Raw genomic sequence first — 23,790 nt, 5'->3', positions numbered from 1 at the left:
GACCAACCCATGACACCATCCTCACCTTATAGGTGGAGAAACTGAGGCTCAGGAATGCTGGGTGAGGGGCTCAAGGTGACACGGGTGCAGCCGGGATCTGAACTCAGGTCCCTCTGGCTCCAGAGCCCACGCTCTTGGCTGTTTACTATGTGGCACTTAAGGAGCATCTCTGAGCTTTGACGGGGGCTGCGGGGGAGGTGAGCACCCACTACATAAAAACCTCCTAAACAATGAAGCCTCGAGACAGTGGCGGGCAGACATGACTGTGCCTTGTCTGTGACGCTCAGTGGTGAAAGAGAGAGCAGGTGAGCCTGTGAAGCCAGAAAGGCCCTAGGGGGAGGTGCTGTGACCTTGGACCTTGAGGCAGAGGCAGGATTTGGACTGGTGCCTTGGCGGCTGTGGTTGCAGGTGGGGGCAAAGGTGTGGAGGTGGGGCTGCGCAGGGCCTGGGTGGGGCCTGAGCTCCAGGCAGTGTCTGGGGTAAAGCCAGGGGCAGGGATGGGGCTGACCAGCCTTCAAGAGAAACTGAGGCACGAAGCAAGAGGCTGAGGGTCTGAGCACCTTCTTTTTCTAATAGCCTCATTTCCCTTCCTCAGGGACCCACAGGACAGGCTCTCAACGAGAAGCTATTGTCCCTCCCTATCCCTCAAAATCCCAGAATTTTTTTTTTTTTTTTTGGAGACAGTATCTCACTCTGTTGCCCAGGCTAGAGTGCCGTGACATCAGCCTAGCTCACAGCAACCTCAAACTCCTGGGCTCAAGTGATCCACCTGCCTCAGCCTCCCGAGTAGCTGGGACTACAGGTGTGTGCCACCACGCTGGGCTGATTTTTTCTATTTTTTGTAGCGATGGGGATCTCAGTCTTGCTCAGGCTGGTCTCGAACTCCTGAGCTCAAGCGATCCTCCCACCTCAGCCTCCCGGAGTGCTGGGATTACAGGCGTGAGCCACCGAGGCCAGCCAAAATCCCAGAATTTGGAGACCCAAAGAAGTAATAGGCGTCCTGCTCAGACTCAGCCCAGAGCGGGAGAGTGGGCGGAGGCCGGGAGCCCTGTCTTATTATTCTCCTGTCACAGGGACACACCCAGCATTTGGCTGGTGTCCAGGGCACGCCCTGTGCATGCTCCTGTCCTCCCCCTCACCTTGCAGATGGGGTGTAGGACCCAATCCTGACCCACACTCACTCTCCCACCAAAACCAAGCCCACCCCCACCACGAGAAAAGGAAGTTTTACTGAAGGTTTCTTAGGAATTTAAAAGGCAGGCTCCCAGTATGGGGAAGACTCCTGAAAAGCCGGCCTCCCAGCCCAGCTCTTTCCCTAGGGACTTTTTCCCTGAGGCCACAGCTTCGTCCCTCCTCCCCCACTCACAGCCTCCTCTCTGCCAGCTCGCAATCCCACCCTGTGGCCCGCAGCGCTCACCCTCGTACACTGAGTGCCATCAGCAGGACCAGCTATGCTATTTGAAGATCCTAGTGCAGAATGAAAATGTGGGACCCTTGTTCGGAAATTATGAAGAATTTGGGTGGCAGCTGAGCACTAAATCAAGCGCCCGGGCTACCAAGTGCAGAACCCTGTGAACTGCATGGGTCACACGCCTGTGAAGCTGACCTTGGCTCTTGGTGCACAGAATGTCAAGTTTTCATGAATTTTAAAGTCTAAATCTGAGATTCCCTTCTCTCCTCCCCCAAAAAGGTGTATTTTGAGAAGGGCTGCTCTGGACTCTGCCTACCCCCACCCTCTCCCCTTCCATCCTGCCTTCAGACCCCCAGTGGGAAGTTTCAGGTCTCATATTTGAACCCATCCTACCTTCTGGGAAGTGCTTTCACACGTTCATTATGAGAAAGAAGTTATCATCCCATTTTACAGCTGGGCAAACAGACTCAGAAGCTCCCACCCGAGCAGGCACCTTGCTAGCTGGTAGCAGAGGCGCCCCCAGAGCCCTGGCCCCCAGAACCCCTCGGCCGCAGCCATTCCCACCGCAGAAGGAGCCCGGTGGCCATCTGAAGTGAGCGCTCAGATGATGCAAACCTCAACGCGGAGGGAGTTCACCGAGGAAGAAAGGTCATGCTGGGGTGTGATGAGTCACGGGAGGACGGGGACATTCCTCGCATTTTCATCAGCAGTTCTGCCAATGGAGGTCTGCTGTGCGTCTGGGCTTGGGTGCGGCTGTTTCCGCATGAGAAATGGCTGTTACGGTACAAATATAGTAAAAGCCGGACGTGCCGGGATTTAGCAGGAGGGGAGTGGAGACAGAAAATGAAATTGGGTTGAGAGTGAGGAGGAGGAGGAGTGGGGCTTTGCAGGAGAATCTAGTAGCAAACAGGCCCAAGTCTGGAAGGACGTTGGTCCAAGGCCACGAGAAATCAGGCAGGGAGGTACGTTGCTGATGGCCACGCGTGTGGGTCTCCGCTTCCTAAAGGACACGCGGGGTGGCTTGTAAGGGAAGCCAGAAAGATGAGGCTGACGGCTGTCCTGGTTTCCTGAATGAGGTTACAATGTTATCCTGCAATCAAAACACACTTTCACAAAACAAGCTTGTACCTTTTGTAACAAGGATAATAATCATTTGGCCGAGAGTTATTGGGCACTGTCTTTGTGCCCAGCGTGAGGCAGGCCGGGTGACCCCCTTACATAGACGGGGTGCAGAGGCTGAGAGAGGAATCTCTGAACTCACACCCCGTGCTCCCACGACCATAGATCAAAAAGGAAAAAGCTGGCCAGGCGCGGTGGCTCGCGCCTGTAATCCTAGCACTCTGGGAGGCCGAGGCGGGTGGATCGTTTGAGCTCAGGAGTTCAAGACCAGCCTGAGCAAGAGCGAGACCCCGTCTCTACTAAAAATAGAAAGAAATTATCTGACCAACTAAAAATATATATATAGAAAAAAATTAGCCGGGCATGGTGGCACATACCTGTAGTCCCAGCTACTCGGGAGGCTGAGGCAGGACGATCACTTGAGCCCAGGAGTTTGAGGTTGCTGTGAGCTAGGCTGACGCCACGGCACTCTAGCCCCGGGCAACAGAGCGAGACTCTGTCTCAAAAAAAAAAAAAAAAAGAAATAACTTTTATTCCAAAAGGTTTATAGTATGGCTGTTTTATTTCATTCCTTGTGAAAACTTGGGAAACCTTTATTTTTTTAAATGAACTTTTAATTTTGGCATCACATTAGATTTGTAGAAAAGTGGTATAGAGAGTTCCCCCATTATTAACATCTTATATTACCACAGTGTGTTTGTCAAAATGAAGAAACTGACATTGGCACAACTGTTGTTAATATTAACTGAATTCCAGGCTTTATTTGGATTTTGCCTGTTTTCCCACTAATGTCCTCTTTCTGTTCCAAGATTCCATCCAGGTTAGAGCCGGGTACGGTGGCATTCACCTATAGCCTGTGGTCACAGCTACTAGGGAGGCTGAGGCAGGAGGGTCACTTGAGCCCAGGAGTTCAAGGCTGCAGTGCACTATGATCGCACCTGTGCATAGCCGCTGCACCCCAGCCTGGCAACATGGCGAGACTCTGTCTATAAAAAAAAAACAAAAACAATAGATTTCATTCAGAGAACTACATGCATTTAGTTGCCCTGTTTCCCCTCTAATCTGTGGCAGTTTCTCCTTGTTTTTCATGACCTTGACAGCATTGAGAACTGGCCCGTTATCCTGTAGAATGTCCACCAAACTGGGTGCATCTACTGGATTGAATTTTCTCATAATTAGACCAGGATTAGAGGTGTTAAAAACACCGCAGAGACGAAGTGCCCTTCTCATCACGTCCTATGAGGGGGTCTAAGACACCCGTGTGATACCACAGGTGAGGCTCACCTTGATCATGTGGGTAAGGTGGCGGAAAGCCACTGTTTTACACTTTATATACTCTACTCTATGGAAATGAGTCAGTAAGTCTAACCCACCCTCAAGTGGGGAGAACAGGACTTAGGTCCCCCCTAGGAGAAATTATTTTACTTTTAAAAAGTTAATTTAATTACCTTAAAAAAAAAACCATCCTAGTGGTTTAAAATGCAGAAGATACCAAAAGGTACATGGTGAAAGCCTCTCCCATTTCTGTCTCCCAAAGTAACAAAGTTACTATTTTCCTATGAATCATTCCAGAGGTATTTTATGCACAGACAGGCAAATATATATACTTTGCAAATATGTATACATTTTTTACAGAAAGATCGTGCTCTGCCTATGCTGTTCTGCATCCAACCACAGGGCTGCCTGGATGAGTGGGATCCTGACAACCCACCTGTGTGACTGTCAGGGACGGGTAAGTAAATCATACTCCATACTGCAAGGGCCTGGCCACGGCCGCAGCGGTTATACAAATAGTGTCTGGGCCGGGCGAGGTGGCTCACGCCTGTAATCCCAGAACTCTAGGAGGCCGAGGCATGAAGATCAATTGAGGTCAGGAGTTCAAGACCAGCTTGAGCAAGAGTGAGACCCCATCTCTAATAAGAAATTGGAAAAAAAAAATTAGCCAGGCAACTAAAAATAGAAAAAATTAGCTGGGTGTGGTGGCATGAGCCTGTAGTCACAGAGTGTGTAGTCCCAGCTACTCCGGAGGCTGAGGCAGGAGGATTGCTTGAGCCCAGGAGTTTGAGGTTGCTGTGAGCTATGCTGACACCACAGCACTATAGCCTGGGCAATAGAGCAAGACTCTGTCTCAAACAAAACAAAAGAAAAACAAATAAATAGTGTCTGGTCTCATGGAGAAGTAAGACGGAAATTGAAAATAAAATCGAGTGTAGGGTACATTATGATTTCAGTTGGGTAGAAGTTTTTTTTCATGAGAATAAAGTACAGAAGAGGCCATAGGAAACTGTAAATCAGTGAGATAAAGCGGAAGGCTCATGAGTATAAAGTTGTTACGTATAAAAGGAAAATAAAAAGATGAGACTGTAAGCTTTTGGGAATGCAATTCCTGGGATCCTGAAGCCAGCCACACGTGGATGGCAAAGACCCCGTCACTCTTTTCCTGGTCAGGGAGGGAAGGGCTGTTTGACTTTCTAGAATCTGTCTCCCTTTGAGGGTGTTTGCTTTGTGAAAATAAGAGGAGAGCAAACACCCCGCCCAGGGCAGGGACAGGATGTAGATTCTTCAGGCCTGAATTGTCAAGCTCAAGGCCACGCTCTTGTGGACGCCCCACAGCCTGGCACTCATCACAGACTGCAGGATGCATGCTGCCCCTCAGCCGGGCACCGTCCGTCCACCCACACCTCCATCCACTAATTCCTTTCCTTCATTCACTGCCCCCGCTTCCTTCATTCAATCCAGAGTGCTAGGATTACAGGCGTGAGCCACCGCGCCCGGCCGGCAGTTATGATTTCATTTCACCTCCACAGTAGCCATTCGTGGAAGATAGTAATGATTGTGTCCATTCTAAAGATGAGGATGCCGACACTGAGAGAGCCTGGGGGACTGACCCAGTGTCCCTCAGCCCATAAACAGCAAAGGCAGGACTTGGACCAGGAGGGCTTCGGCCTCCATGGCATTCCGCCTGCCAGTCGGAGCTCTTTTCCTCAGTCTCAGATTATCTCCTTGTCATGGCTCTCAACAGAGAATCCTCAATCATTCCTGGCCACTCTTTCTTCCCCCCATACCTCTGTCCCTGCTGTTCTCTCTGCCTGGAATAGCCAAACCCATCTCCGCCCCACTTTTACCTTTATTTGAAGCCAATTTCAAACACAGATCTGAAACTCCGGTCTCAGCCTTTCCTTTCCCCAGCAGTATGGCCTTGGGAAGTCACCTCGCCTTGCTGAGCCTCATTCTTCTCATCTCTGAAATGGGCATGGTAGCAGGACCTACCTCATAAGGGACTGCGATGCACGTGCCATGGGGCCCCACACAGAGCCACGGCCACACACACCAACCATTATTCCACCGTCAGCTACAGTTGCTTCCTCCTGGTCTTCTTTAATTTACTGATTCAATGAATATTTCTTGAGCACTGACTGCATGCCAGGACATGGGGCCATGAGGCTGAACCAAAGAAGTGAGGCCCGCGCATGTAATGCCCTGTGCATTTACCCTCCCTGCAGAACCGAATCTCAAGGACAAGGCTGAAGGTTTACCTGCTTTTTTGTGTCTCTCCCCGGTACCTAGCCCAAGAGCTGACATATGTAATAGAAGGCGCTCAAGCATTGCAGATGGAACAGAATGGCAGGGGCTGCACTCTGTATGCTGGACATCCCCCATTCCTGGAGAACCACATATATGTCCCTGAAACTCTCCACCCTCAGGTTTATGGTCTGTCAAACAGGAATTCTTTCAAAACAAATATTTGCAGAGCACCTGTGTGCTGTGCTGGGAACAGCAGTGAACAAGTCAGAGTTCTTGGCTCAGGGAGCTTCTAGGGGAAGGGTCTGGAAAGTTACCAGACATGATCCTCCGTCCCAGCACGATGGTTTGCTCAGCTGAGGGACACACATGGCACGGGGCCAGCGCAGCTTGGGTTGCTCTCAGGGTCCGTGTGGGTCCAATACAGACTGGATAGAGCAGCTGACGGTTTCCCGTGTGCCAGGCGTGATGCTGAGGGCCCTGCGTGGACTCACTTGCTGAGTCACTGCAGTTCCTCCAGCTGGGTGCTATGATCAACCCGTGGACTGAGAGGAAGGGAGTGGGGGCCCCGAGAGGTTAGGTAACCTGCCCAGTCACACAGGTGGCTGAGCTGGGACCAGAACGCAGGATGGGACCTTGATCGCAGTCTCCCCTGGACTGGGGAGACTAACTGGTAACACTGAGTCTCCTCCTCTGCCTCTCAGAGGACAGATGACGTCATGTATACACATCACCAAGGCTCGGGGTGGGGGGGGGGTCCTAGGGTTGGGGTAGCTCCTCCAAAAAGGCCTCAGATGAGGTCAAGATCTGCCCCAAATCCCAGGCTCTGAGCAACTGGCCACATTCTGTCAGCCGGGTTCCCCAGGGTGCAGGGCGGAGGGAGGACCGGGAGGTGCAGGGGTGCAGGGCGGATGGGGGCGTGCAGGATCCCAGAGTTCCGGCCTGATGTCCAAACCAGCCCTGTTCCTGTGGGCCCCAGCAGGTTCCCTCACTGCTGGGGGGAGACCCTGGTAAGGCCTCAAATTTTGGCTACCGCGGGGTAGCTGGCCTTTCCCTGTCTCTGGAGACTTCTCCCCCATTTCCTTTCTGTGTCCACTCCACAGTCCGAGCATTATTCATGCCCAAAATATCTCAGAAAGTCACAACCGCCCTGCCCTCCACCCAGGACCATGCAGTCTCTTGGCCATGTTCTTTTAAAAGGTCATCTTCCTCCCTGCCCTCCAGAGCCCGACCCTCCCGGGGCCCTGCACGCCCCTCTGCCTCCCTGCACAAAGCAAGGGCTGTGGCTGGTGTTCCCAGGAGTTCGCCCACAGACGCATGCTCATCTCCTCCCCTGCAGTGCTGGCCGCTGAGCCAGCCTCTTGGCCACCTGCCCCGCCGACCCCACCTGGACCTGCTAATGTCTCCACTTCAGCCCGCCCCAGACAGCACCTGCGTCTTGGAGAAAGTCAATGAAATTGGTTAAAAGTGTTTCCCAAGCGTCTCCCAACTGTTCTGAGGGGCCCAGAAGGCTTGGGCCTCAGTCTTGGCCCTAACACTTCACTTCTAAGGCAGAAGGAGCCCCACCCTTCTAAGCATGCCCGTCTGTCACCATCCTGGACCCAAGGATTGGGGCCCAGGCAGCGGTGGGGGTGGGGACAGTGATGGTAGTGCACACTCAGCGCCCACCCCACTCACTTCAGCTACCAGCCGCTGGCAATGTTCTCTGCTGGCCGGAGCTCGAACACAAGGCCAGGACTGATGGTAAGTGTGAGACCCCAGCTCCCTGCCCTGGCCCTTCCGCTGCCTCAGAGCTTGTGCCTACACCAGCTGTCAGGATCCCCTGAAGGATCACACTCCAGCGCCCACAGGGACAGCTGCTTTGTGGCTTCCTTCCCACCTGCCACCTCCCCTGCTTCCTGTGATCACTTCCCAAAGAAACGACTTGCATTTGAACCCCGGACTCGGGACATTAACTGCCAACATTTACTGAGCATGTTCTCTGTGCCAAGCATTGCGCTCAGCACCTCACAAGTCTTAACTCCTCTAATCCTGTGACGGCCGGTGTCGGGAGGTGGGGACGGCCATCACTTCCATTTTACAGACTCGGAACTGACTCAGAGCTGGGGCTTGAGGCCAAGGGCTTCCTCCCCTCCCGCCGTCCTCTGCCAGCTGAATTGCTTTCACTTCCTCAAACTGCTGCACTCGCTCACCTCCTGACCCCTGCGCTCTGAGGCACAGGGAGGTGACACCACTTGGTCACACAGCTGTAGAGGCTGATCTACCCAGATTCAAGAGCAGGTCTCCGGGCTCAGAGCCCGCACACTCTGCTGCTGCGGTAAACAAAACAGTGGCCCCTCAGGATGTCCCTGTCCTAACCCTGGAACCTGTGAGTGTTACCTTTCATGGCAAAACAGACTTCGCAGATGTGACTAAGGACGTTGAGGTGGGGAGGTGATCATTGAGATGTAATCACAACAGTCCCCATAAGAGAGACTCCTCCTCCTCTCGTCCTTCAGACAGAGGACCATGTGGTGACAAAGCAGAGGGACAGAGAGAAGGAGATTGAAGATGCTACACTGCTGGCTTTTTTTTTTTTTTTTGAGACAGAGTCTCGCTCTGTTGCCCGGGCTAGAGTGAGTGCCGTGGCGTCAGCCTAGCTCACAGCAACCTCAAACTCCTGGGCTCAAGTGATCCTCCTGCCTCAGCCTCCCGAGTAGCTGGGGCTACAGGCATGTGCCACCATGCCCGGCTAATTTTTTCTATATATTTTTAGTTGTCCAGAAATTTCCTTCTACTTTTTTAGTAGAGATGGGGTCTTGGCTCTTGCTCAGGCTGGTCTCGAACTCCTGAGCTCAAATGATCCTCCTGCCTCGGCCTCCCAGAGTGCTAGGATTACAGGCGTGAGCCACCGCGCCTGGCCTACACTGCTGGCTGTGAGGACGGCAGAAAAGGCTGTGAGCCTAGAGGCACATGTGGCCTTTGGAAGCAGGAAAATGCAAGGAAATGGATTCTCTCCTGGAGTCTCCGGAAGGAACAGCCCTGCCAACACCGTGACCGTAGCCTAGTGAAACTGATCCCTGACTTCTGGCCTCCGGAACCGTAAGAGAACGCATTTGTGTTGTTTTAGGCCATGAAATGTGTGGCGATTTGTTACAGCAGCCTCAGGAAACTAGTGTAACCAGCCAGCCCCCGCAGCCTGAGCGGGAGCAGCGTGGTCCGGACAGCAGCAGCGAGGACACCGGCCTTGTGGTGTCCTGACACCAGCCTTGTGGCGTCCTGACCCCAGCAGGGTCCATCGTCGCACAAGAGGGGTTCTGAGTGTCTGGGTTTGAGGCCCAGCCTGGCGCTCTCCCAGCTGTGTGATCTGGGGCAAGTAACGCAATCTCTCTCTGCTCCAGTTTCCTCACCTGCCCAACGGAGGTAACAGCACTGTGCCAGGTTTAAATATATCCACGGCTCTTGAAACGGTGTCTGGCACAGACTGAGGGCTCAGGAAATCTGTCGTCTGAGCCTCCCCACGTCAGTGGCTGGGTGGCTGGCTGCACCCCTTGTGCCCGGGCCAGTGTAGGATCCAGGGCTGGCCGGGGAGAGGCCACCTCCCTGTCACGGGGGCACTGGGCCACGGTTAGCAGAACCGACCCGCGTCAGCCCTGGACTCCTGCTGCAGGTTCTGGGAAAGGGGTGCTCTTTCCCCTTAGGAGTTGCTGGGGAGCTCGGGCTGCAGTGGATGGTGGCATGTTTGTCACCACATGGGGAGGGCTGGCCTGAGAGGGAAGCCAGCTGGAGGGGAAGCAGAGGCCAGGGTAGAGCGGGCAGATCTCAATGATGTCACCAAGGCCCTGGATCCAGACGTGCCTGAACCACGCCTAGGACTGTCTGGTTATAGGGACCGATGATCACTTCCCCTTTTTGCTGTAAGAGTTTTATCTGGGTTTCTGTCACTAGCAACCAGGAGAATCCTGGCTGCCAGAGGTGGGAAGGGGTCAATGAACATGCATTGACTGGGTGACTGAGTGACATGCAGGGCTCTGGCACTCTCCTGAGCTCTTTATGTTTCGGGGTGATTGCGTGGCAAGTGTCCTTCCCTGTAAGACATAGGGGCTTGTAGGGGATTCTTCATTTGGCCTGGAAAAGTGTCCTCTTCATTCTCCCACTTGCAGGGCTGGCATCCAAGTTAGGTTCCTTCAGGAGACGGCTGAGGCACCTGTGCACCTGGCCCCCGAGGCTGCATCCCCGTTTTCCTCTCCCTGACCCAAACCTCCCCCAACAGGGAGGTCTCAGGCTCCACTTGGAGAGGGGAGTCCTAGGAAAATGGTAGAGTCCTAGGAAAAGCTCAGGGAAACAAGTGCTTCCATCAGTCCCATTTTATGGTTGAAGATACTGAGGCCAGAGAGTAAGTTACTGTCCCCAAAGCCAGGGCCCCCCAAACAGAACTCAACAGTCTTGCTTCCAAACCACTGCTTCCTCCTCCGCAGCCATTTCCCATCTGGCATCAGCAATTTTTCTTCTGGCTTTCTTGTCTTCCCGTATCTGGATACTCTGATTCTTATAATTAATCACTCCTTGCTCTTAGGTCAGAAAGAAGAAGGCCTAGGAGTTGGCCAGACCTGGGTTTGTGTCTCTGCTCCATGCTGTACAAGCTGTGTGTTCTTGGGCCAGTGTCTTCACTTCTCTGGGCCTTGGTTTCTTCAACCATGGCTATAGTAATGGCAAAGCCTGCCTTTATCCTTTTTTGAGGACTAAGTGAGTTAATACAAATAAAATGCTTAAAACAGTAAGCCCTTTTGAAGCACTCAATTCATGGCAGCTTGTATCATTATCTGAAAGATTAATTTTCTTAAGAAATTATACTGTGTCATATTTCTCGGAATAAAATAGGGAAAGATGTCCCCAAAAGAAGTAAATACATAACACAACTTTGAAAACTATACTTTTTCACCAACCTGAATTTTCATGTTTTACTTTTTAATTTTGGAGTCTTTATCCATGTAGGCAGAAGAGCTGCGGAGGCGAGGGTGTGGGGCAGATGTTCCCTGCTTCTCAGCACGGCAAGCGTATCAAGTAAACCCTCCTGCCAAGAACACCTAGAAAAGATGAGCCTGAAATTTGGAGTGGCCCAGGCTTTCAGGTAGGATTCTAATAACTGTGGTTAACACATCAGGGGAATCAGATGACAACAAATGTCAGCAGAAAATTAGAAACTATAAAAAGGATCAAATGGAAATCCCAGAACTGACAAATACGATTCCAAAATTAAGTTTGCAGTTTCTAAAATCACAGACTCTGAGTCACACTGCTCTGGTTTAGGTCCTGATTCCAGCCTCTACTATTTACAATGCCAGGCCTGTTCGCTGTTTTTTTTTTTTTTAATTGAGGTAAAATTCACATAATATACAATGAACCATTTTAAAGTGTATAGTTTAGTGGTGTTTATTGTATTCTCAATATTGTACAACCACCAGTTTGCTCTACTTTCAAAACTTTTCATCACCCCACAGAACACCTCACATCCAGTAAGTAGTCACTCCCCATCCGTCTTCCCCCACCCCTTGGTAACCTTGAATCCCACTTTCCATTGTTTTAGATTTGCGTGTTACGGATGCATCATATAAAATAAATCATATAATATGTGACCTTTTGTGTCTGGTGTCTTTCACTTAGCGTGATGCTTTTGAGGGTCATCCAAGCATGTGTCAGTATTTCATTCTTTCTTATGGCTGATAATATTCCATTATATATATGGCTATACCACATTTTGTTTATCCATTCATCTGTTGTTGGACATTGGGTCATTTCCACATTTGGGTCAGTATGAATAATGTTGCTATAAACATTTGTGTACCACTTTCTATGTGCATTTCTCTTGGGTACATACCTACATGTGGAGTAAATCTATGTTTCTTAAGGTCTAACTGCAGTTTCCTTGTCTGTAAAATAGGGCTGGTGTTGGTACCTAACTTATCGGGTTACATAAGACAAAGCAAAGTGCTTTGCTTGATAAAAAGTTGCTGTAGACAACCCAGTACCCAATTGGGTTGTATTTGTTGATATGTCTGTCGCTCTAGCTAGGTGGCAGGTTCCGGGACGGCAGGGGCTTTCTGATGCATGTCTGCACCGCCCAGAGCCTAGCTCCCTGCCTGGCACAGAGCAGGCCGTCAGTAAATGTTTCTGGAGGAATCTGGAGGGGATTCTTCCCATCTGTGGCCTTGCCTTTCCCTTAGGCTCTGCCAGGGATATGAGGAGCAGAGATGTCATTGCTCTTTTTCAACTACTGAGGAAAGTGAGGCTCTTGGAGGTGGAATAACTTGATTAACGTCACAGGACTAATGAGATGCAGACCCTGAACTCCAGTTTAAACCCTCAAGCAAGGGTTCATTCATTCATTCAACATCAAATACAGGCCAGGCGTGGTGGCTCACGCCTGTAATCCTAGCACTCTGGGAGGCCAAGGCGGGAAGATCGCTCGAGGTCAGGAGTTCGAGACCAGCCTGAGCAAGAGTGAGACCCTGTCTTTACTAAAAATAGAAAGAAATTATCTGGACAACTAAAAATATATATATAAAAAATTAGCCAGGCATGGTGGCACATGATATATATATATATAAAAAATTAGCTGGGCATGGTGGCACATGCCTGTAATCCCAGCTACTCGGGAGGCTGAGGCAGGAGGATTGCTTGAGCCCAGGAGTTTGAGGTTGCTGTGAGCTAGGCTGACACCACAGTACTCTAGCCCAGGCAACAGAGCAAGACTCTGTCTCCAAAAAAAAAAAAACAAAAAAACATCAAATACTGACTGAGAACCTGCTGCAATATCTGCATAGAACTGTTTGGGAGAGCAGAATATAAACAAGATAAATAAGCTGTATAGTGTGTGTAAGTGATACACTACACACTAGAAGGTGATACGTGCCAAGGAGAAAAATAAGGCAGAAAAGGAGGATAGGGAGCTTCCAAGGAGGAGTGAGGGTTTCAGTCTATATGGGATGGCCAGTGCAGGCTTCGCAGAGAACAGGACTTTCGAGTAGAGATTTGAGGAAGTGAGGGCGTGAACCCTGTGAAGGTCTGTACCTGTGACTCAGTAGGATCAAAGCAGAGCAGATTTAGATGAAGATCCTTCCTGTCGACGATGACACTATCACTTCTTGGCCACCTGCCATGTGCCCAGAACATGTTACCAACATTACCTCGTAGGCAGCTTGGACCGGCCCTGTGAGGTGGTGATTACTATTATTCCCCTACAGCTCATCATGGCAGAACAGGGATTTGAGCCTGGATCTGAGTGCAGAGTCCTTGCCATGCCTGGACTTCCCCTGGTTTCCTCGGAGGCAGGTTCAGAGCTTGGGTTTTGGAGTCAGACCTATTAACTGCCTGCTTAATCCCTCTGGGCTTCAGTTCCTACCTGATGGGTTTATGTGAGGATTAAATGTGGCAATAGGTATAAAACACTTGCTCAGTACATGGGTAGTGTTGTTGTGATTATTATCACTAGAGAAGTTTTGCATTCTGGAAAACCATTTGGTCTAGTGGACTCCCTCCCTCTGGTCCTAACCAGTTTGTGATCCCATGGCTGGTCAGCCATCCAAGCCAACAGACAATGACAATGGTGACAATGGTGAACGTAGCCATCACCCCAAGAAGCACAGGGAAAAATATCAAACCTCTCACACCTGGAGAACAGGAGACCCATCAAGATCCCGTTAAGCTTGGCCAGCCATGTTGTAATTGTTCTCTTGTTACTGACGGGTCAGCTTCTGGAGCCAAGAGCATTCCCAGTTCAGGATCCAGGGAAATCAAGGAAACATGTTATGTATTGGCTCTAACCCCTTCCCTCTCCTCTCTGTTAAAGACTGACACAGCGTTTGGACAGAGGACTGATCTCCAGCTATTTTGGAAGAACCTATCTCCTATTGGGGCTGATTCTGGTCTGAGCTGAGAGTGTATTTACGGGCTAAAGTCTGCTCCAAAGTAAACATGTCATCACATTCCTCACAGCCTGTGACCTCCGCAGGGAGGGGCTGCGGCCATTGAGGCGCAAGGGTGGTGAGGAAACCTTATCTGCCTCCATTTCAGCGGATCCCACTTCATTTACTCCTGAGGGAGACGTGGGGAAGACGAAGGAGCAGATACTCTTAAATAAGTTGAAGAAAAGAGCACACTTGGTGCACGTATCCTCTGCCATGATGAGCAGGAAAGATCAGGAGATTTAGAAGACAAACATGTTGTTTAGTGAAAGAGCACACATTTTTTTTGGGTGTGCCTTCGAATTTATCCTTATTGCTTTTTTCTGTCCATACAAGTAAGACACTTGTTTTCTCTCTCTCTCTCTTTCTTTCTTTCTCTCTCTTTCTTCCTTCCTTCCTTCTTTCCTTCTTTCTCCTTCCTTCTTTCTTTCTTTCTTTTTGGTATGATTGACATACAGTATAGTGCTCATATTTAAAGTGTACAGTTTCATAAGTTTTGACACCCACCCATGTATGTATACACATATATAGGGGTGTGTGTGTATATCTGTGAGTGTGTGTGTATTTGTGAAACCTTTACTACAATCTAAATCGTGAATATATCCATCACCCCCAAAAGTTTCCTCATACTCTTTTGTAATCTCTTCTTTCCATCTCTCCCTGACTACCCCCTACATCCCCAGGCAAACACTGATCTGCTTTCTGTCCCTAAGGATTACTTTGCATTTTACATAAAATGAAATCATACAGTATGTAATCTTTTTTTTTTTTGGCCTGGTCCTTTCACTTAACGTAATTATTCTGAGATTCATCTAGGCCATTGTGTGCATCAGTAGGTAGCTCTCTTCTTCTTCTTTTTTTCTTTTTTTTGAGACAAGGTTTTGCTCTGTCACCCAGGCTAGAGTGCAGAGGTGTAGTCATAGCTCACTGCAGCCTTGAACTCCTGGGCTCAAGTGATCCTCCTGCCTCAGCCTCCTAGTAGCTGGGACTACAGGTACCCACCACCACGCCAAGCTAATTTTTCTACTTTTTGTAGAGATGGGGGTCTTACTATGTTGCTCAGGCTGTTCTCAAACTCCTGGGCACAAGCCATCCTCCTGCCTCAGCCTCCCAAAGTGCTGGGACTACAGGCATGAGCCACACCTGTCGTTGTTGCCCTTGTCCAGCACGGTTCCATCGCATGGATGCATTGCAGTTTGTCCACCCCTTCACTTTTAATGGGCCTTTGGGTTGTTTCCAGATTCGAGCAATTACAAATAAAACTGGAATGAACATCCAAGTACAAGTCATTTTACAGACACATGCTTTTATTTCCCTTGGGTAGTTACCTACGCATGGAATGGCTGGATCATAGGATAGGTATATGTTTAACTTTTTAAGAAACTGTTTTCTAGAGTGGGTGTGCCATTTTACATTCCTACCAACAGTGTATGTTTAAAATACATTAGAGAAACATTTAGTGCAGAAATAGTCCTTAAGGTAGAAAGTAAATGTTCTTGTAATTTTACCTCCTAGTGATTGCCCCGGTTCACTGCTATAAATCCTTCCAGAGCTTTTTTTTTCCCCCCTTATCCACGTACAGAACAACATTGAGACACGTAGGTGCCTTGGACAGACTCATAAGTTGGCATTCCCTCAACTTGATATTTCAAAAATACTTATTCAAGATTTATTTAGGCAGAATGTGGAGAAACTGATTTTCTGTTAATAAAAAATAACATTCCTCTTTCTTTTCAAAATAAAGGATTCATTACAGCCACAGAATATAAGCTGGCCTTGAACTTATTTGGAACTGCCCTGGAATTGCAGTTGTCCACACCAGTCAGCTTCTTGGGGGTCGTCTTCAAGGGCACAGGATTCAGGTGATGCCCCTCCCGATCACTAGGTCTTGGCAGCACACAGCCCTGGCCAAGGACTAAGCTGGCATTGCCAAAGACCCGGGAGAATCTGTCACCCAGCCGTCCTCCAGTGCTGGGAGAGGGGAGGGTTTTAGTTTCTCATGGGGGGTACTTTATACCTCTGATCACTAGTTATGACAGGTCTGTGCCATGTGGACATCTGAATTAGTGAACTGGCACCATATTTCCTTTTATTCCAGTGCTGTTTTGGTTCCCTTTCTAGACTCGCACCCTGGGAAGCTACATGGCTGATCAGCAACTTAATCCAGCTCTGCGCATGTATTAACATACATTAATGCAATTTTTTTTTTTTTTTTTTTTGAGAGCCAGAGTCTTGTTTTGTTGCCCAGGCTGGTCTCAAACTCCTGGACTCCAGAGATCCTCCCACCTCAGCCTCTGGAATAGCTGAGATACAGGCGCACACCACCATGCCCAGCATATTAGTGCTATTTTTATTTTTGAAACGTGTACATGAATTGAATTGTATGAATTCATGTTGGTCTGTAACTTGCTTCCCTCCCTGCCCTCACTTAACAGTAAATTCTAAGATCAGTCTACATGGATCCATCACATTCTTTTTAAAAGTGCCAAGGTAGTCCATCTGATGAATGTACTCTAAGGCGGTACTTATCAAACTCGAATGAGCACATGAATCACCTTGGGGTGATCTTGTTAAACTGCAGCTTCTGATGCAGTGGGTCCAGGTGGCACCTGAGATTCTGCACAGTCCGAGGTGATGCCCCTGCTGCTGGTGGGACCATACTTTGAGGAGCGACGTTGTAGTGCATGTAATGAGCCCCCTGGTGAAGGACACTTACTTAGGTTGTTACACACAGTGCTGCAATAAACATCCTGAAGGTACATCTTGGAGCACCGGAGAACAGGTTTGGGAGTCAGAAGGCCTAAGATTGAGTTCTGACCCTGACACTGTGTGACCCTGAGAGTCACTTGACCTTCCTGAACTACCAGTTAGTCCCTGCTCCATGGTAATTCAGTGAGTTCACAAATGCCTCCTCTCTTTTAGACCATAACGATAAAGATAAAAAGTCTCTGTCCTTGAGCGCTCTGAGAATAATGATCCTAATCCTGGCTGGCAGAGGAGTAGATGAGATAAGGGTGGAAAAGGGCTCTGTCAGCAGAAAGCCATGCACAAAGGGGAAGGTCTGTCCCAGTTGGAAGGCAGAGCGGCTTTGCCAGGTGAGCAGTAGCTAGACAGAGTCTTCTTTAGCAGCAAAGTGCTCTGTGGTATTTGTCTGTAGTTAAAACAGAAAAAACAAAAACAACCCAGACTCACACATAAATCTAAAGAAGTGAAAGCCAGAGTGGCTGGAGGAAGATGGCCCAGTCATTTGCAACGTGAGTGTGTGTGTTTGTGTGTGTGTGTGTGTGTGTGTGTGTGATCCCAGCAAGGCTGGGGTGGGTGCTCAGGCTGCTCTGGCTGGGGTTGCCCCTTGGGCTGGGAAGGCCAGTGGGAGGAGGTCCAGCCCGCAGCCGCCCCTCTCCCCGGTCTGCCCCACCGCCTTCATTCCTTTACCACAGCTAGGCAAGCTGTGCTTGTGGGCACTTCCAGCTGAGACCTCTGAGGGACTGCAGAGGGGCAGGACCTGGAGCCACTTGTGGCCTTCTGGATCCTCGAGAGCTGTCTGTTGACTGAATCCAAATTTTACAGGACAAATCCTTTTAATAAAGGGATTTGTTTTGTGAAGTTTGGATTCCTCGGGGATCTGAAGGGCCACATGTGGCCTTGAGGCTGCAGGTTCCACACCATTCAGAGTTGGCTTTGCAAGTTGGTTAGACCAGAGTTCGAATCCAGATTCTGACACTTAATGCCTATAAAACCTTGAGGAAGTGACTTTTTTTGAGCCTCAGTTTCCCAGCTTGTGACATGAGGATGACGATAACAGCACGGTGGTTCCTCCTTATCAGCGATTTCACTATTTGTGATTTTAGTTACCCGTGGTCGATCATAATCTGAAAATATTAAGTGGAAAATTCCAGAAATAAACAATTCGTAAGTTTTAAATTGTAGGCCATCCTGAATAGCATGATGAAATCTTATGCTGTCCCACTCTGTCCTGCCCAGGACGTGAATCATGCCTTTGTCCAGCGCACCCACGCTGTCCATACCCATTAGTCACTTAGTAGCCCTCTCAGATATCAGAGCGAAAAAACAGTAGATGCAGGCTTTGGTACTCTCCCCGGTTCCGTGCATCCACTGGGGGTCTTGAATGTATCCTCCGCAGAGAAGGGGGACCACTGTATGACACTCACTGTGTTATTGAGAAGGTTAAAAAGATAACCCATGTTAAGATGCTTAGCTCAGTACCTGGCACCAGGAAGTGGCACTAGAGCTGTGAGGATCAAAGGAGAGAAAATATTAATAGATAAACCCACTCAGACCACTGTGTGAGTCAATGGCAGTAAAGAACGGCTCTCACAGACATTGCTCTGCCCATTCTGAACTCCACCGAAGCCGGTTGGTTGGGAGTAGGGGGTTGGGGTAAAGGCCCATGACTTCTTCCAGCGGCCTGCCTGCCAGCAGCCCTGCCTCATCTCAGGACAGGACTGGCTGGTGGGGCCATTTTGAATTTGGACCTGCAAAATGCCATTGCCCTTTGCCACTGCCCCTCTTCCCACCAGAGTGGGCTTTCTCCCAGTGCCCCATCCATATGGCCCGGGACCCTCACAGCTGGGGCTGGGGGTTGGGGGTGAGTTGCTGAGAAACCAGCTCCTCTTCCTCCAGGGGGTGGAGGCAGAGCAAATATTCTCACTTATATTTCGCTTCTCTTTCTTGCTGGCAGGGTGTGTACACTGGTGTAAAATTACAACCGAGAATGTCCCCGCCCTGGGGCGAAGGCTCCTGGGGCCCCGCCCTGGGGAGGACATGAATTCATTTTGAAAGTCCTGGTTCTTCATCTCTGTTATCTTTGGAAAGCAGGCTTCTAAATCTGGAACTTTCAGCTTGCACTCTTTGGATGTTCATTCACGAAGGTGTAATAATAATGATAATGGTAGTATCAGCTCCCTCACCAGATACTTAAATGCTAAGTGCTGTATAACTCACTGTTTCTCATGTATCAGAAACTCCTAGAAGATATAATGTTATTGTAGGATATGAATAAGGTAACAAAGTCAGGGCAGCTCCAGGTCCCTGCTCTTACTCATGACTATAGCTTTTTTAAGTATCCAGGCTCTGCCACTCTGTGACCTTAAGCATATGACTTCCACTTTCAGCCTCAGTTGCTCTACCTGTAAAATGGGGATCTGACACCTCCTAGGGTTCTTGTGAAGATTAAATGAGATAGTGTACAGTACTTCTTGAGAAATGGATGCTTCTATTATTATTATTATCACTACTACTGTTTTTACTGCTATGAATATCCTGACTGTAATAATGGATTCCAGGATGCTCAGAAACCACAGAATGGGGGCTCACCTAAGACCCCTCGCACAGAGCTGAGGTTCCTGAATTGTGGAAGTGGGTTTCACATGCAGGATGGAGGTCTCAAGGTCAGGACCCTGGTGAGAGCGTTATGGGTCTCCAGTTTATTAGCTGGTTGATTCCAATATCAAGTATGTCTCCGTCCCTGCACTGTCCAATAGGAAAGCCACCAGTAGACACAGGCAGCTTTTGAGCACTTGTTCCGGTTTGCCAGGGACTGTACTGGTTTTAGCACGGATAGGCCTGCATCCTAGTAGATGCCTTAGTCCTGGGCAAATCCAGACTGTTGGTCACCCTAATAGTGGGTTAAATATAGTCTTGTAATTAATTTTACCTGTTTCTTTGTACTTTTTAAATGACACTTGAAGGGGAACCTTAGCACATTAGCAGCTGCCGATTGGGCTGAGTTAATCACATTAGCTGCAGTCTCACCTAGCAGGGAGGAGGTCCCCAAGGGAGTGAGACACTGGCTGATAAGTTTTGATGGATGAGTGTAGGTGGAGGAAAGTATGAGGAACTGGGAGCCTTGGGCAGGGAGGAGGCAGAAGGTACCAACTCTGCCTCTAGTGACTCTGCTGCCCAGGGGTCCACCGTGTGGACAAAGGCATGTCCCAGGCTGGGGGATCACAAGGAGGTCTGGGCAGAGTACAGCCTTTGGAGTTAGACCCAGGTTTAAGTCCAGCTTTGTCTAGTCCTTTCCAGCTGACCTCCAGGAAATCTCTTCACTTAATCACTCATGAGGGGAATGAGCATTCACATACAGTCATGCATGCATACTGATAGACCACACACACCACTGTCGTCCCATGCCCGAACATCATAGCCTAATGCATTACTCACGTGTTTGTGGTGATGTTGGTGTAAACAAACCTATTGTGCTGCCAGTCACATAAAAGTATAGCACATATGTGCCATTGATAATGATACTTGATAATAAATGTTACTGGTTTGTGTATTTACTATACCCTACTTTTTTTTTTTTTTGAGACAGAGTCTCGCTCTGTTGCCCGGGCTAGAGTGCCGGGGCGTCAGCCTAGCTCACAGCAACCTCAAACTCCTGGGCTCAAGTGATCCTCCTGCCTCAGCTTCCCGAGTAGCTGGGACTACAGGCATGCACCACCATGCCCAGCTAATTTTCTCTATATATTTTTAATTGTCCAGATAATTTCTTTCTATTTTTTTTTTTTTTAGTAGAGATGGGGTCTCGCTTTTGGTCAGGCTGGTCTTGAACTCCTGTCCTCGAGCGATCCTCCCGCCTCTGCCTCCCAGAGTACTAGGATTACACGCGTGAGCCACTGCGCCTGGCCTGTACACTACTTTTTATTGTTATTTTAGAGTGTACTCCTTCTCCTTATTAAAAAAAAAAGGTTAACTATAAAACACTCCCAGGCAGGTCCTTCAGGAAGTGTTCCAGAAGAAGCATTACCATCATAGGAGATGACAGCTCCATGCATGTTGTTGCTCCAGAAACCTTCTGGTGGGACAAGATGTGGAGGTGGAAGACAGGGGTATTGATGATCCTGACCCTGTGGAGGCCTAGGCTAATGTGTGTGTTTGTGTCTTAGTTTTTAACAAAAAGTTTAAAAAGTAAAAAAAAAAAAAAGGTTTAAAAATAGGAAAAAGATTATAGAACAAGGATACAAAAAAGAAAATATTTTTATACAGCTATTATATAACATGTTTGTGTTTTAAGCTAAGAGTTATTACAAAAGGTTAAAAAGTTAAAAAACGTTAAAAGTTTATAAAGTAAAAAAGTTACAGTAAACTAAGGCTAAGGTATTACTGAAACAAGATAACTTGTTTTGTAAATTTAGAGCAGCCTAAGTGTCTATGAAGTGTAACAGGAGTGTACAGCAATGTCCTGGGCCTTCACATGCACTCACCACTCACTCACTGACTCACCCAGAGCCACATCCAGTCCTGGAAGCTCCACTCATGGTAAGTGCCCTGTACAGATGTACAATGTTTTATTTTTTATACTGTACTTTTACTGTACCTTTTTTATGTTTAGATCCCTTTAGACACACAAATACTTCCCATCATGTCACAACTGCCTACAGTGTTCAGTACAGTAGCATGCTGTGCAGGGTTGTAGCCTAGGAGCCATAGCTATACCATATAGCCTAAGTGTGTAGTAGGCTATACCATCTGGGTTCATGTAAGCGCACTCATGTGCGCACAACAGAATAGCCTAGTGCCCCGGTTATTAAGAGACGCATGACTAGTTATTGAATCCCTACTATGGACCGAGGCCAGGTAACGTACTCTCTTCCCCAGGCTGCTGTGAGCGTTTCCAGTGAGTCAGTTAATCTGTCTGAACAAAGTGCTTCAGCGTCTGTTGTACTATACAGACTGGTTATACCCACACGTTGGCCGGCCCCTCCCCACAGGGTTGGAAGCCTTGCTCTCTACCCTGCCCAAACCCTCTTCCTCAGGAAGCCCACCTGCCCTGAACCCCTCCCCCAAATCTGGGTTAGGAGCCCCTTCTCTGGTCCCAGGGAGCCCCTTCTCTGGTTGGTGCCTTCCTTACTGACTTGCATTCCAGTTCTGATAGTACTGTGTGGCCCGGGCAAGTCACTCAACGCCTTGGTTACCTCTTGTCAAATGGGGCCAATAGCAAGGAAATTGCTTAGCACTGCGCCTGCATAGGCCCACAGCAGGTGCTTGAGAAATGCTAGGTGTTATAATTATTCAGGCTCTTGACAACAGAGACCCAGTCTGAGTCTGCTGTATCCCAGCACCTGGCACGGGAACTGATGAGTACAGAGCAGGTGTTCCATATATGGTGTGGGGACAGAATAATGGCCCCCAGAGATGTGCATTCCCAGACTGTGAATGTTACCTTATGTGGCAAAGGGGAATAAAGGTTGCAAATAGGATTAAAGTTGTTAATCAGCTGATTTTAAAATAGAGAAATCATCCTGGACTAACCAATTGGCCCAATGTAACCACAAGGGTCCTTAAAGCAGTTAGAGGGGCCAGTCGCTGTGGCTCACGGCTGTAATCCCAGCACTTTGGGAGGCCGAGGCGGGAGGATCCCTTGAGCCCGGGAGTTCGAGGCTGCAGTGAGTTATGAGGGAGCTATTGCACTCCAGCCTGGGCAACAGAGGGGGAAAAAATAAACAAACAAACAAAAAGAATTAAAGGAAAATGTGACTATGGATAACCAGAGCAATGACAATGTGAGAAAGACAGCCTGACATTGCAGGCTTTCAGGACAGAAGGAGTCACGAGCCGAGGCACACAGGCAGCTTCCGGAAGCTGGAAAAAGCAAGGAAACAGATTCCTCCCTAGAGTCTCTAGGAAGGAATGCATCCTGCCAATACATTGATTTCAGTTCAGGGAGACCTGCATGGGGCATCTAACGTACTGAGCTGAAAGATAGGCTGGGCGCAGCTCACGCCTGTGATTCTAGCACTCTGGGAGGCCGAGGCGGGAGGACTGCTTGAGCTCAGGAGTTCAAGACCAGCATCAGCAGGAGCGACCCAGTTTCTACTAAAAATAGAAAGAAGTTAGCTGGACAACTAAAATATATATAGAAAAAAATTAGCCGGGTGTGGTGGCACATGTCTGTAGTCCTAGCTACTCGGAGGCTGATGCAGGAGCATCACTTGGGCCTGGGAGTTTGAGGTTGCTGTGAACTAGGCTGACTCCATGGCACTCTGGCCCGAGCAACAGAGCAAGACAGAAAAAAAAAGAACTGCAAGATAGTAAATTTGTGTTTTTGGAGACAGAGTCATACAGTGGCTCATCGTAGCTCACTGTAACCTCAAACTCCTGGGCTCAAGAGATCCTCCTGCCTCAGTCTCCCGAGTAGCTGGGACTACAGGTGTGTGCGAGTATACCTGGTTAATTTTTCTATTAGTAGTAGAGACTGGGTCTTGCTCTTGCTCAGGCTGGTGTTGAACTCCTGACCTCAGGTGATCCTCCCACCTCGGCGTCCCAGAGTGCTAGAATCACAGGCGTGAGCCACCGTGCCCGGCCTTTGTGTTCTTTATAACACACTAAGTTTTGGTGTTACAGTAGCAATAAGGAAACCAATACACATAGCAAGCATTTACTGCACATGTTTACTACCACTACTAAGCTGTTGGCGATGGTTGATTTCATACTTTTTTCTCCCATTAGGCTATGAACTTTTTGAGGTTAGGGAATAAATTTGTCTTATCTACCTTTGGTTTGCAGGCTCTGAGAAGAATGCCTGGTACACAGCAGGAGCTCAGTACTAACCCTTATTGAACGTCATTGAATCTACAGGTGGATGGAGAACCCCCGACCTGCAGCCCCCTCCCCAAGACCCACGCCGCGGTCCCCATCCGTTCCGTCCAGGTCCCTGCCTCCGCGGGCCCCCTCACTCTGGCCTCACCGGGCGGCTTTCCCCTACATCAGCCGATGTCCCGCTGGGGTGGTGGGCGTGGAGCGCGGGGCCCGGGACGCCGTGGGGCGCAGTGCCCG

The sequence above is a fragment of the Lemur catta genome, chromosome 18, assembly GCF_020740605.2.
Source record: "Lemur catta isolate mLemCat1 chromosome 18, mLemCat1.pri, whole genome shotgun sequence".
In the NCBI taxonomy this organism is placed as follows: domain Eukaryota; kingdom Metazoa; phylum Chordata; class Mammalia; order Primates; family Lemuridae; genus Lemur; species Lemur catta.
Note: the sequence above shows the minus strand (reverse complement) of the source record.